Below are 11586 nucleotides of genomic sequence, written 5' to 3'. Positions count from 1 at the left end.
AAACCACAGCAGTACGGCTTAAATAAGGTATAAATAAAATAATATATATATTTTTTTTTTATTTATGATATTGTGTTAGGCCTAGTGTGAGGCACAATGATTTTCAAATTTGTTTCAAATCTGGCCAATCAGTTGAGCAGCAGCCAAAGAAATTAAGAGAGAGCAAACATAGTCTTAATGTTACGTTTTTGACTTTGTGTGAGGTGCTTTTAGGTTGTTGTTCTGTTTTTAAGTACTTTTGTTTATTTCTTTTTTATGATGATATGTTTTATATTATGGATGTATCATTTCCTCTCTGTAATTTCCTGTAGCTCTTGTGTAATTTTTCCATGTGTGTCTCACTATTTAGCCCGGTTAAACCCTTTATCCTTTTGTATTTCAAATCCTCTTGTTTGCTTGTTGCTTGTCTGGTCTGGATGTACGTATGTTGGGGAGTCTTGAATTTGGATTAAGATCCTCACAGCATCCTGCTCCTTGAGTTCAACACAACAGCAGACCAGGGGCCAGTTGCATGAACTGCTTTGATAAGTCTTAAAAAGTTAGTCATCTAATTTTTTCTTCAAGACTGGTCATAACTTTTAAAGTCAGTACCATAAAACGGTAAACTAGGCTAATTTCGGATCTGAAAACTAAGACTGATTTCCAAACTAACTCTTTAAACACAGACTTAATGTTTATGCATCTGGCCGCTGATCTTTAAATATGGCTCAAATAAGAACAGGGGCAAGCTGCATAAAAGAATTAGACTAGTCTTACAAGTTAGTCATATACATTTTTTTCTATAAAAGGATAGTTTACCCAAAAATGAACATTCTGTCATTAATTACTCATACATATAAGATCTTCGTTCATTTTCGGAACACAAATTAAGATATTTTTGATGAAATCCGGGAGCTTTCTGGCCCTTTGTAGACAGCATGTAACTGACACATTCAAGGCACAGAAAGGTAGTAAAGACATTGTTAAAATAGATCATGTGACATCAGTGCTTCAACCGTAATGTTATGAAGCTACGAGAATAATTTTAGTGCAGGTGTGCTGTCCTGAATGCGTGTCGAGCAGTAGAAATTGTTGAATAAAGTTATTTTTGTTTTCTTGGTAACACTTTATTTTAAGGTGTCCTTGATACACATTATATGTACTTGCCATTATAATAAAAATTAAGTATGCATAATTACATGCAAGTAACCCTAAGCCAAACCCTAACCCTAACCATATAGTAAGTACGTTTTTTTCCCCTAAAATGTTCCTAATTTTTTTATGTTGAATCCAAAAAATAAAACTAATTACCCCTTGGCTAACTGCTAGTTGGTCAGATTAGTTCTTAAGTCACAGTCTTAATGTAAAGTCTAAGTTCATGCAACTGGCCACGTGAATCTTCTCTCTCCAGCAGCTCTGTAGAATATTACTGTAGACTGAAGCATTTGATTGTCTGAGCAATTACACTTGCTGCATCTACTGTTCTTCTGGATGACATGTTTTTCCTTGTTTCCTTGTTGCAACGTGTCTGCACTGAGGCAAGTCTCTCCTCTTATTTAGTTGGGTACATGGTGTGCTGTGGTGTCCCCCTTTTTCTAGAATAAACATTTAGTCATCTTTTGGAGCATCAGGAGCACCCCTGTAATAGCACAATGTTTGTTGTTTTATGTTTGTGTTTTTGTTTTTGTTTTCCTGGTTCTGTTTCTTTCACATATACTTCTTTTTTCACTCAGGTCCTGAAAGCTCCCTACTCCTTGAGTCCAATATTACGGTTACCTAACCGTTAACAGCCCTTGAAATCAAATGGAAATGATGGGCCACAACTGCAGCACTAAGTCTAACCCTAAAATTGCATTGGTTAATGTGCCTGTTTCCTGGAGCAACATTCTCATTCACTATCCAGTAAAATCAGAGAAAGCTCTGCTTCAGAATATGTTTAAATGATGTTAGACTTCATTGGGATCTGAAAAGTCACCAGCAGGCTTTATTTGAGGCAGTGGAATGTTTTATAAAGAACACATTTAAAACAGACATAGTTAAACAGAATATATGCAACAGATATGCTGAAAAACCACAAAAAGTTTGGGAGCTGTCAGCACTGACCCACTATACAAAACTCATTGCTGTGTTTTATTACACAGTCAAGCTCAGTTTACCTTTTTTAATGTATATTTTATTTTAATACCTTTTTATGTCAGCTTTCAAAGAGGACAATTTAAATATTGTTTATTTGCAATTCAATTTTATTTTTTTCAGTGAACTATTGAGTTATACATACTCTTCAATTAACATTACTTTTTTGTATCTTTTCACTTGCACAGCACTTTGAGCTACAATCTTGTATTGAAAGATCTAAATGAAAAAGTTTCTGATTTATTTTTCACTGTTGTTGCACTCATCTGAGAGATGAAGAGGTCATCTGGGTATTCGCTCCTGATTGCCTTGTGGTTTTTAATGGGAATGTGGCTCATTTTCCTGGTTTGGAAATACTCAGGTTAGCTTCACTTTTAAAACTCTGGAGACGCCAATTGTGCCGCAAATACACACATACTCACATACATTTGTGATGATTGTGGTTTTTATATTGGCATCATTTATTGCAAAGCGGCATAAATCAAAATCACTTTGTCATTATGCCCATTACCGTAGTGGTGTGTTCGTGTATACAGTGGTATTATAATGAGGTTTGGTGTATGTTGTAAAATGTGTGCTTGTGAGTGACAGTGATGTGTGGAGTGTTAACAGCATTTCGTGTGCATGTGTGTCTGGATTTAAGAGGTTGTTATTAGTGCTAAAGTGAGGGTATTTCTTTCAGGAACCTGGTTCTGATTGTCAGTAATTCAACACAGAGACAAACTCGTCTACTGTACAAGGGAAGCTTTTACTCTTTCAACCTTTTTTTCCCTTGTAAACACACAAATGTCACTCATGTGTCATATGTTTCTCTCCATGCCTCTGTCTTGTCATAATATGCAGTGATCCACATCACAGGTTCTGGTTTCTGCATGTTTTTTAGACTTTTAAGGAAAGATCTTTTCATGAAGACCTAGGGAAAACACTGTGCGAGAAAGTTATTGATAATTATCAAATTATAGTGATATTTTTAATCTTTCCTCTTTAGTTTTCTCAATTGCTAAGACACATTTCTTGAAACTTGAATCATTTGTCAAAATGATAACCATTTATGCAGAACATAAACATACTATGGAAAGCTTTTTTTTACTAATCCATCTCTTCTTTTTCCACCTCAATCACTGCCTACTTTTCCATTTCTATCACCCCTAGCTCTTTATCTTTATCCCCTAACTCTCCTGAGCATATGGCGTAGAATGCTGAATTTGTATGCTTAAAAAAAAGAAAAGGTTTAGCAGGTTTGCAACTTCTCAAAAACATGGGAATAATGTTCATAGTTTTGAGAATCAGTGTTTCTTGTACAAATGCTTGGCTAATATGGATATTAGAGAGAAAGCAATTGAGAAAAACTGCAATATTATAATAATCACGATTACAAACAAAACAAAATAAAATTAGATGTGTATGCAAAAATGTGACAGAAAATGCATTAAAAAAATCTTTAAGTATCTTTAAGGAGCAGATAGTTTGCACACATAAGAGCTCTCCATCTCTCTCCTTCCCTCTATTTCTCGCCCTCCCTCTCTGTAATAATTGAATAATATCCTGCTCTTGTTATCGTCAGCTTGCAGAAGGAAGGGATGGTAAATTACCTAAATGTTTATGAGCAGGCTGTAGGTTAATGATTAGTTAGCACAATACAGTATGAAGATTACGGTGAGGTTTGGGTGGAAGGATGACCTGAGGTGAAGAGATGCTTATCTTGCAGCTTAGTGGCTTTGGCAGACGTCTTATTCTTCAGTTTTCACTGGAAAATATATAAACACGATTTTATTAAGGTGGAACGGAATGGTTTGGTCAGGCTAGACAAACTGTGACGCTGTAAATATAAGATATAATCTCTAAGGAAAACAACTATTCTACTGTGATCTTTGACAATCATGTAAATTATTACATTTCATGTTTCTATTGCAAACACATATTGTATACAGTACACGCATGTAGTATATACTTGCCAATTCACTTATGTACAATCGGATTGTGTGTAGCACTGCATTTGCCAAAGCAAATGTTCACTCTGTTCCAAAACATTGTGATCTGTATTTGTAGGCATTCTAAAGGTGTTTCAAATCATAACTGCTAAAGGCTGGAATACACTGCTGATTTACTGTTACAGTTACTGTAGCATTACTGAAGTTGACGCTAGTTGCTGAAAGTTAGAGCCAGATTTCATAGAATATTGCGTAGTGTGTGATGGTCACAGATTTTTCAGCTGTAGACTTTGATTCCATCCAATCAGAGGAGATCAAACATGTTTGCTAATTTCAGCCAATTTATTTCGTTTGATGATGGCCAGTTTTTCCTTTGTGACTGTTTGCAATGTCAGAAAGTGTATGATGCCCAGTATTTTAAAATCTATTCAGATTTTAAAAGTCATGTAGTTCTGATCTCAGCGGTCAGAATGAAACCACATATGAATGTAGCAACTGGTCATTTAATTTTATAAAGTGTTATAAGCAACGTAAAATCATTTTGTAGAAAGGCGGGTAACGGTTCATTTTAAGGTCTCCTTGTTACCCATTTTACATGTACTTACTATTATAATAAAAATTAATTATGCATAATAACATGCAAGTAACCCTAACCATATAGTAAGAATATGTAGTTAAGTAATATTACCCAGTACTTAAATGTATAATTACACTATAACAAGGACACCTTAAAATAAACCTAGGCATTTTTCCAGCCTAGGTTGAGAATGTTCCAAATCATCTAAAAGCTTCATTCTGAGCAATGAAATGACAGCTGTCTATATAGCATTTTTTCCTAAATTCCTTTTTATTTGTTCCAAATTACGAAACATTCATTCACACAGAGACACGCAGAACATGCAGGATTCATATATAAATAGTATTTTTGCTGCTTAATATTCACAGACACTAGTCAATATCGCGTTTTGATTTAAGTGTGCTGACCTACTTTTGATTTATCCATCCAAAATTTTGCAAATTCCATGACATTCCGCTATTTACAGTAAATTCCGTATTTGTAACTGGATTCCGCAATTCCGCATCACGGAAATCATAGGGCCCTAATATAGGCAGCGGAACGCAAGGCAGCTTACTAGGTTTCAGAACAGAGTCATTTGAAAGACAGAGATTAGCGCATTTTACTGCAGTACATGGGCTACTTGTAACTGTATATAGAGCTTAGAACATCACCTCTTGGCTGCCCTGTCGAGCCTTGTTAACATATGAACAGTTCATTAACTTTCACGCTTTGTTAATGTAGTTCATAAATGTGTTGGTTTGGTCCACAGTTGCGTTTAGCGCCTTGAAGGGCAGGCTGACGTTATGTCCAGCTGGGGCTCTTTAGTTTCACAGGCCTGTGTTGTAGGAGCAGCCCGGGGGGCACAGGGGTGGATGCGCTAAGCTCCAGTAACATGTTAGCAAAACAGCAGCCGAAAATAGATGAGACCTGTAACTCTCACAGACAGATGTGAGGATAGCAAGCCAAAGAGGAAACGTCTCACATAAGACAGACAGAGAAGGGGAGGGAGAGAGAGAACAAGGAAGTGGTTTTAAAATCAGTGAACGGAGTCAGGAGAGAAACATAATATAAAGAGATAGAGAGATATAATCAAAGCGAAGGAAAGCAGAAATATGGCAACCAAACACAGAAGGTTAGAAGTAGCAAACGCAGTAAAACAGATAAGTTTTCGTTCTCTCACCTCTTGCTCTTTCCCACACTTTGCGGTGTAGTGCTAGCTGTCAGACCGCCTCCCAGACTGGCGCTGATTGATGACCTCGTCAGGGAATTAATGTGACAAACACTGCATGAAGTTTTGAAACTTCTCCTCACTTGTAGGTCTGTTAGACAGGTCTCCTGGCTGCCTGTCCTGAACACATCTCTTTCTTCTCTCTTGTGTCAGTGTATGTTGTCCTATAATGTTATTATCCTGCTTACATTCAGGATTATCCTACTTTGTGTGCATTGATTACAGACTTTGTCCAAATAAAATTTATTTTTAATAAATACATGTTAAACAATATTAGGTCCCACTTTATATTACGTGGTCTTATACTGTAAGTACAATGTAATTATTATGTTCATATTGTATTGCAAAACATGTTTGCTGCTATTGAGGTGTGACATGGCTAAGGTTAAGGGCAGGTGTATGGTGGCGAGTTTAAGGGTTAGGGTTAAGGTGTAAGGAATGAGTCAACAGAGTAATTATAAATGTAATTACATGGAGGTATTTTTTTAAATATATAACTACAATGTTAAAACATGTATGTACACAATAAGTGCATGATATAAATATTTTAAGTATTGCAATTTACTATTATTTTTTTTAACTTTCTAAACAATGTTTTTGAAGTTTAGTTTTCAGTTTGACAAGATTAAATTTAGTTTAAAAGGGAATATACAGTGCCTAGAAAGTGGTTAAACCATTCCATTTTGAAATGATGCATAAGCCATATAAACTACAGATGTTCTAAATGTTAATGTTTTAATGTTTTTCTCTTGTAAAAATGTAATTAGTTTTCATTCTCATATGATAATCAACTAATTTACCCAGTTCACTTGAAAGAAAAACAGCTGAAAACCTAAGCCTAACTCAGCTCTATTATTTTATTTTATTTTTTAATTGTGGTGTAGTTCTGTGTTTGTTTTGTTTTTTCTAATAGATTGGAAATATAGTTAACACATACATTTGAGTTAAATATCCTTTTGTGTGATTGTTCTAAACTAAAATTGGATAATGATGCATAGACAAAACAGACCAGCACTCCTATCAACCACTCAGTCCCCTTGCTTTCAGGGATGGGGTTGTGGTTATGCTTATGATTGTTTACTATTTGTTCCAGTAACAGCAAAGGATGTTGATCCAGGAGCATGTCCTTACTGTAAATCACATTAATCTTTGTTGTGTCTCTCTCGTGTGTCTTGTTCCTCCAGTCACATTTTTGAAAATTAACCAGTTAGAGGATATATAGGACCTGTATAAGCAAGATTACAAGTTCACTTGATTTGTGTTTACAGTATTCGAATAGGACTTCATGTGTCCAAGATATTCTTTTCCCACCATATTCCATTTCCTACCACCTGTCTTTCCTTATAGTTTTATTCTTTTCCTACTTGTACACGCACTGCACATGTGGTTTGCAGATTGTATGCACCATCTCAGAGTACAACAGACAGCCATGTACAGTTATAGACTGTCTAACTTTTGACCTTGTGCTAATGCACAGGGCAAAATATCTTTTTCAATAATAATGAAATACCTGCACCTAAAATGGCACAAACTGTGTCATGCTCAGATGATAAGCAGAGCATAGTAATAGCAATGTCAAAGTCATGGGTTCATGGACTCACAGAGAATGCATAGCATTCAATGCAGTGCAAGTCGCTTTGGATAAAGCTAGCGGTCCTTTGCCAGAATGAGCAGTAATATTGACCAGACTTTTTGCTTAAAGTCAAAAGTCCAAAGATTCTGTGAGCTTTGCAAAATAGCACAAGATGTTTTCTATTTATCTTGAAGCACCAGTTATGTTGCCAGGTTGGAGTTTATCAACATCCCTGTCAAATGATGTTTGGGTTGCATGCACACAGTCAAACTGCATAAACTATTGCGGTTGTATTTTTCCCGAATGTTTTAAAATGTAAATAGGATATCATAGGATGGGTACTTTATTAATCCCTGCAGGGAAGTGGTGTTATCCATGATGACTAGCAATTTGCATCATTCTCTTCTCATTAACCACGTCCAGAGGAACCAGATCCTGTCCTATGACAGAACTTGCTTAAATGTGATAATAAAGAGTAGACTAACTTGGATTCAACTTTAAGGTTAAACTAAGCTAAAGTGCCTTTACATTTCTTTTATAAAACAACTTGTTAATGAGACAACATCTTGTGAAACTGCTGCTGTACAGATTGTCTTTTTCCGAACTTTTCGAAGCTTGTTGTGGTTGGAGTGTGATTTTCGGCTATAGGCAGACTCCTGCAGTAAACATATGTGGCTTTAATTAGCAGCAGACTGAGCCGAGCTGAGCTGATGATGGCAGGGCAGGGCTGCTCGTTAGAGTCTACATGATGGCTATTAGGACAGACCGTGGACTATGATGTTTCATTAAAGCTATAGTGTTCCATTATCATAATGCATTCTGAGTTGCAGTTAACACTTTATGTTTCATTTGTTAACATTGCATTAGGTATCATGAACTATTTTCATACCATTTCATAATGTAAGTTAATGTTTATTTCATGTTTGTTCATAATAATGTTAATGTTAATTTGTACAACTTGAAATTTTAAAAATGTATTACTATAGAAATTAACATTAATCTACAGCAATAATGCTACTGTACACAAGTAATTTTCCTTATTCCATGATACCTAACGCATTAACCACTGTTAACAAATTTAACCTTATAATAAATTATTGCATAAGTTGCAAAATTGCAAACTGCCAGGAGTTCAGAAGACCCGTGTCAGAACTACACCTTTATTGTGGCAAAAAAGAAAAGAAAAGAAGAAGATCAAGAAAAGGCTGAGATGACATCTGTTAGACTTTGGTTTGTTGTTTTCAGAAAAAAAAAAAATCAAAGAATAACATGTTGGAGCCATATTGCTGTGCTGGAGCCAAGGCCTGTGTCATATTTTCCTATTTCCCCCTTTCTCTACCTAATAATTTCCTGTTCCTTTTCACTGTCCTGTTATATAAAAGCATTAAAAAATGCCATTCAAACACTAGCATGAAACTGTAACTCACCATCATGCTTTTTCCAGAATCTGATCTTGGTATTTATTAAATTATCTAATGCACTTCATTCCAAACACCCTATTGATATTCAGCTGTCCCTGTGGCTCATCAGAAGTGCCACCAATTTGGGCTCAATATGCTGGCTCGTGGAGTTTTAAATTTGTTTAATAGCACTTGTAAATGTCACGGCTCTTACATGAGCCCTGTGTCATACACAGTGAAGGAGATGTTTTTGTCTTCTGTGAGAGCTCAAGGACCTGAGGGAGCTCCTTTTTAACTATTCATAAAACAATACACGCTGAGCCCACGGCAATTAGAAAGCACTTAATAGACTTCGATGGCACTCACAGGGTCGTGGCCTCACTCTAAGGAGGCCGAATCAGACGGGTACTCTGTGTTTATTGTTCATGTTTCTTTTTTTTAAAATGTCATCTATAAATAATGCGGACATTTAAATGAAGGTGCATCATCATAAGTACGCCATTATTTTAATTTCAGCTGCGTTTGTGGTTGTGTTCCCTGTGCTCCTGCATGTGATATGAGCACTCATCTCCAAAAAACACCAGCACTCAGGAGATACTGAGAGGATTTTGTGATCGATTAAAGAGAAACCAAAACAATTTTAGTCACACTTTATATTAGGTGGCCTTAACTACTATGTACTTACATCAGAAAATAAGTACAATGTACTTATTGTGATCATATTGTATTGCAAAACACTTTTGCTGCTATTGAGGTGGGATGGGGTAAGGTTAGGGACAGGTTTGGTGGTATGGGTAGGTTTAAGGGTGGGTTAAGGTAAGGGATGGGTCAACAGTGTAATTATAAATGTAATTACATAAATTAATTGCAGATGTAATTACATATAGGTATTTTTAAAAATATATGTACAATGTAAAAACATGTATGTACACTGTGACGACCCCTGTTGTCTGTTCGTGGAATTGCCGCTGAGCCCGCAAATCACCTTGATTGGCAGCCGTTTGAAACACCTGTTCTCTATCAGACGCTTTGTTAAAAGAGGCCTCCGCTTGGGTCAGGGAGGTGGCTTTGGTTTTGGACATTTGGTTTGGTTGGTTTTTGCTTTGGCACCTCAACACTGCAGTACACTACATTTCCTTACATCCATGCATTTTACATTACACTCTGACATTACTGACGTTTTCCAATTTATAGTTGCTTTCTTATGGTTTCTTTATTACTTCTATGTGACTCCAGTCCTTAAATAAATTATATTTTGAGTCAACCCCTTGGTTTGCCGTGTATCCTCTGTTTGTTGTTTCCCTTGAGCCATGGGTCGTAACATACACGATAAGTGCATTGTACCAAATTATTAATTCAAATGTAAGTACATAGTAGTTAAGGCCACCTGATATAAAGTGGGACCACAATTTTCAACCAAAAAGACAATAAATTATAATTCTAACTCAAACTGCTTTTACAACTGTCTTAGGTATTCTGTGTATTTTTAGATTTTATACTCGAGATTAAAATCCCTCAGTTACTTACACTTTTATATCATTAGGTATTCAGAGTGTGTCAAGGATGATGTAATATCTACTTTCAGAATTTTTTCTGTTTTCTGCTCCTTTTTTGATCACTTTCCCAAAAAACTTCAAAACTATTATTTTGCAGTCTTGCAAGCGCTATACATTTTTTCTTTCAGGAAATGAAAATTTAGACTTTCTAAATATAAATTTGATGATTCTGCACTATGCTACACTGATAGGTTTAAGATTATATACCTGTCTAATTGGAAAAACATGCCTCTACCTACATTTTTGCAAAACTTATAAAATGTTCCTACACAATACAATTCACTGCAATTTCCGGCTGAAATGAAAATGAATGGCAGTAAAACATCAACAACTTTTATTCCATTTGACATAAATTATGACTATATTGGCAGATTATCGATTATAGAATATAGACTTAATTTCACATAGTTACTTGAACAATACTAAGTTACTGTATGACCGCAAAACACTTTTACCATAGTGTATGATTTGTACACTAATACATTTTGACGTGTATCAAATGACCATATCTACAGCTTTTCCAATGTAAAATTGCTTGGTTACCCACCTGGTACAGCATTGCACTTATAATGCAGAGTGCTCGGGTACACAGCACCCTCCATACTTCCACTCACTCTTACATATCTACATCCCCCCATGAAGCCTGAGATCTATAAGTGAGCACAAAATCACTTTTCAGAACGTTTTCATTCACTGTTCCTGGCTGGTGGAATGAACTTCCCACCCCCATCCAGAAACTTTGCTTTCTCTTTCTTTAATCCTTCCCTGTCTAGCTTGTACTAATCTGAGCAAAGTCTGAAATTTCCTTCCTGTGTTTATTTGCCTCTTTATGATAAATTGCTTCTTGTATTCCTCAATTGTAAGTCGCTTTGGATAAAAGCGTCTGCTAAATGAATAAATGTAAATGTAAATAAATGTACTGTAATACACCAATTCCAAATAAAGGAGCTTAAAGACTTGCTGGCATGGCTTCTTCAGCAAATGCATTTTTATCTCATGTTTGCTTTTAACACTATTGGTTAGATTTAGGGTTTAGTGTAGGTGAAAAATAATTTTAAACACAATAGAGCTTTAAAATCTTAGTGTCATTCACGGACATTTAATTTCCGAACTGCCACGATTTGTACAACAACCAGCATAATAATCGTTGCCAGATTCGCATTCTTCTGTTTCAGATAAAACTTAACACACACTTTTTGTGGACATTTCACTTTGAAAGAGAAGAGT

This window comes from Onychostoma macrolepis, chromosome 03, assembly GCF_012432095.1.
Source record: "Onychostoma macrolepis isolate SWU-2019 chromosome 03, ASM1243209v1, whole genome shotgun sequence".
In the NCBI taxonomy this organism is placed as follows: domain Eukaryota; kingdom Metazoa; phylum Chordata; class Actinopteri; order Cypriniformes; family Cyprinidae; genus Onychostoma; species Onychostoma macrolepis.
This window is presented reverse-complemented; position numbering follows the sequence as displayed.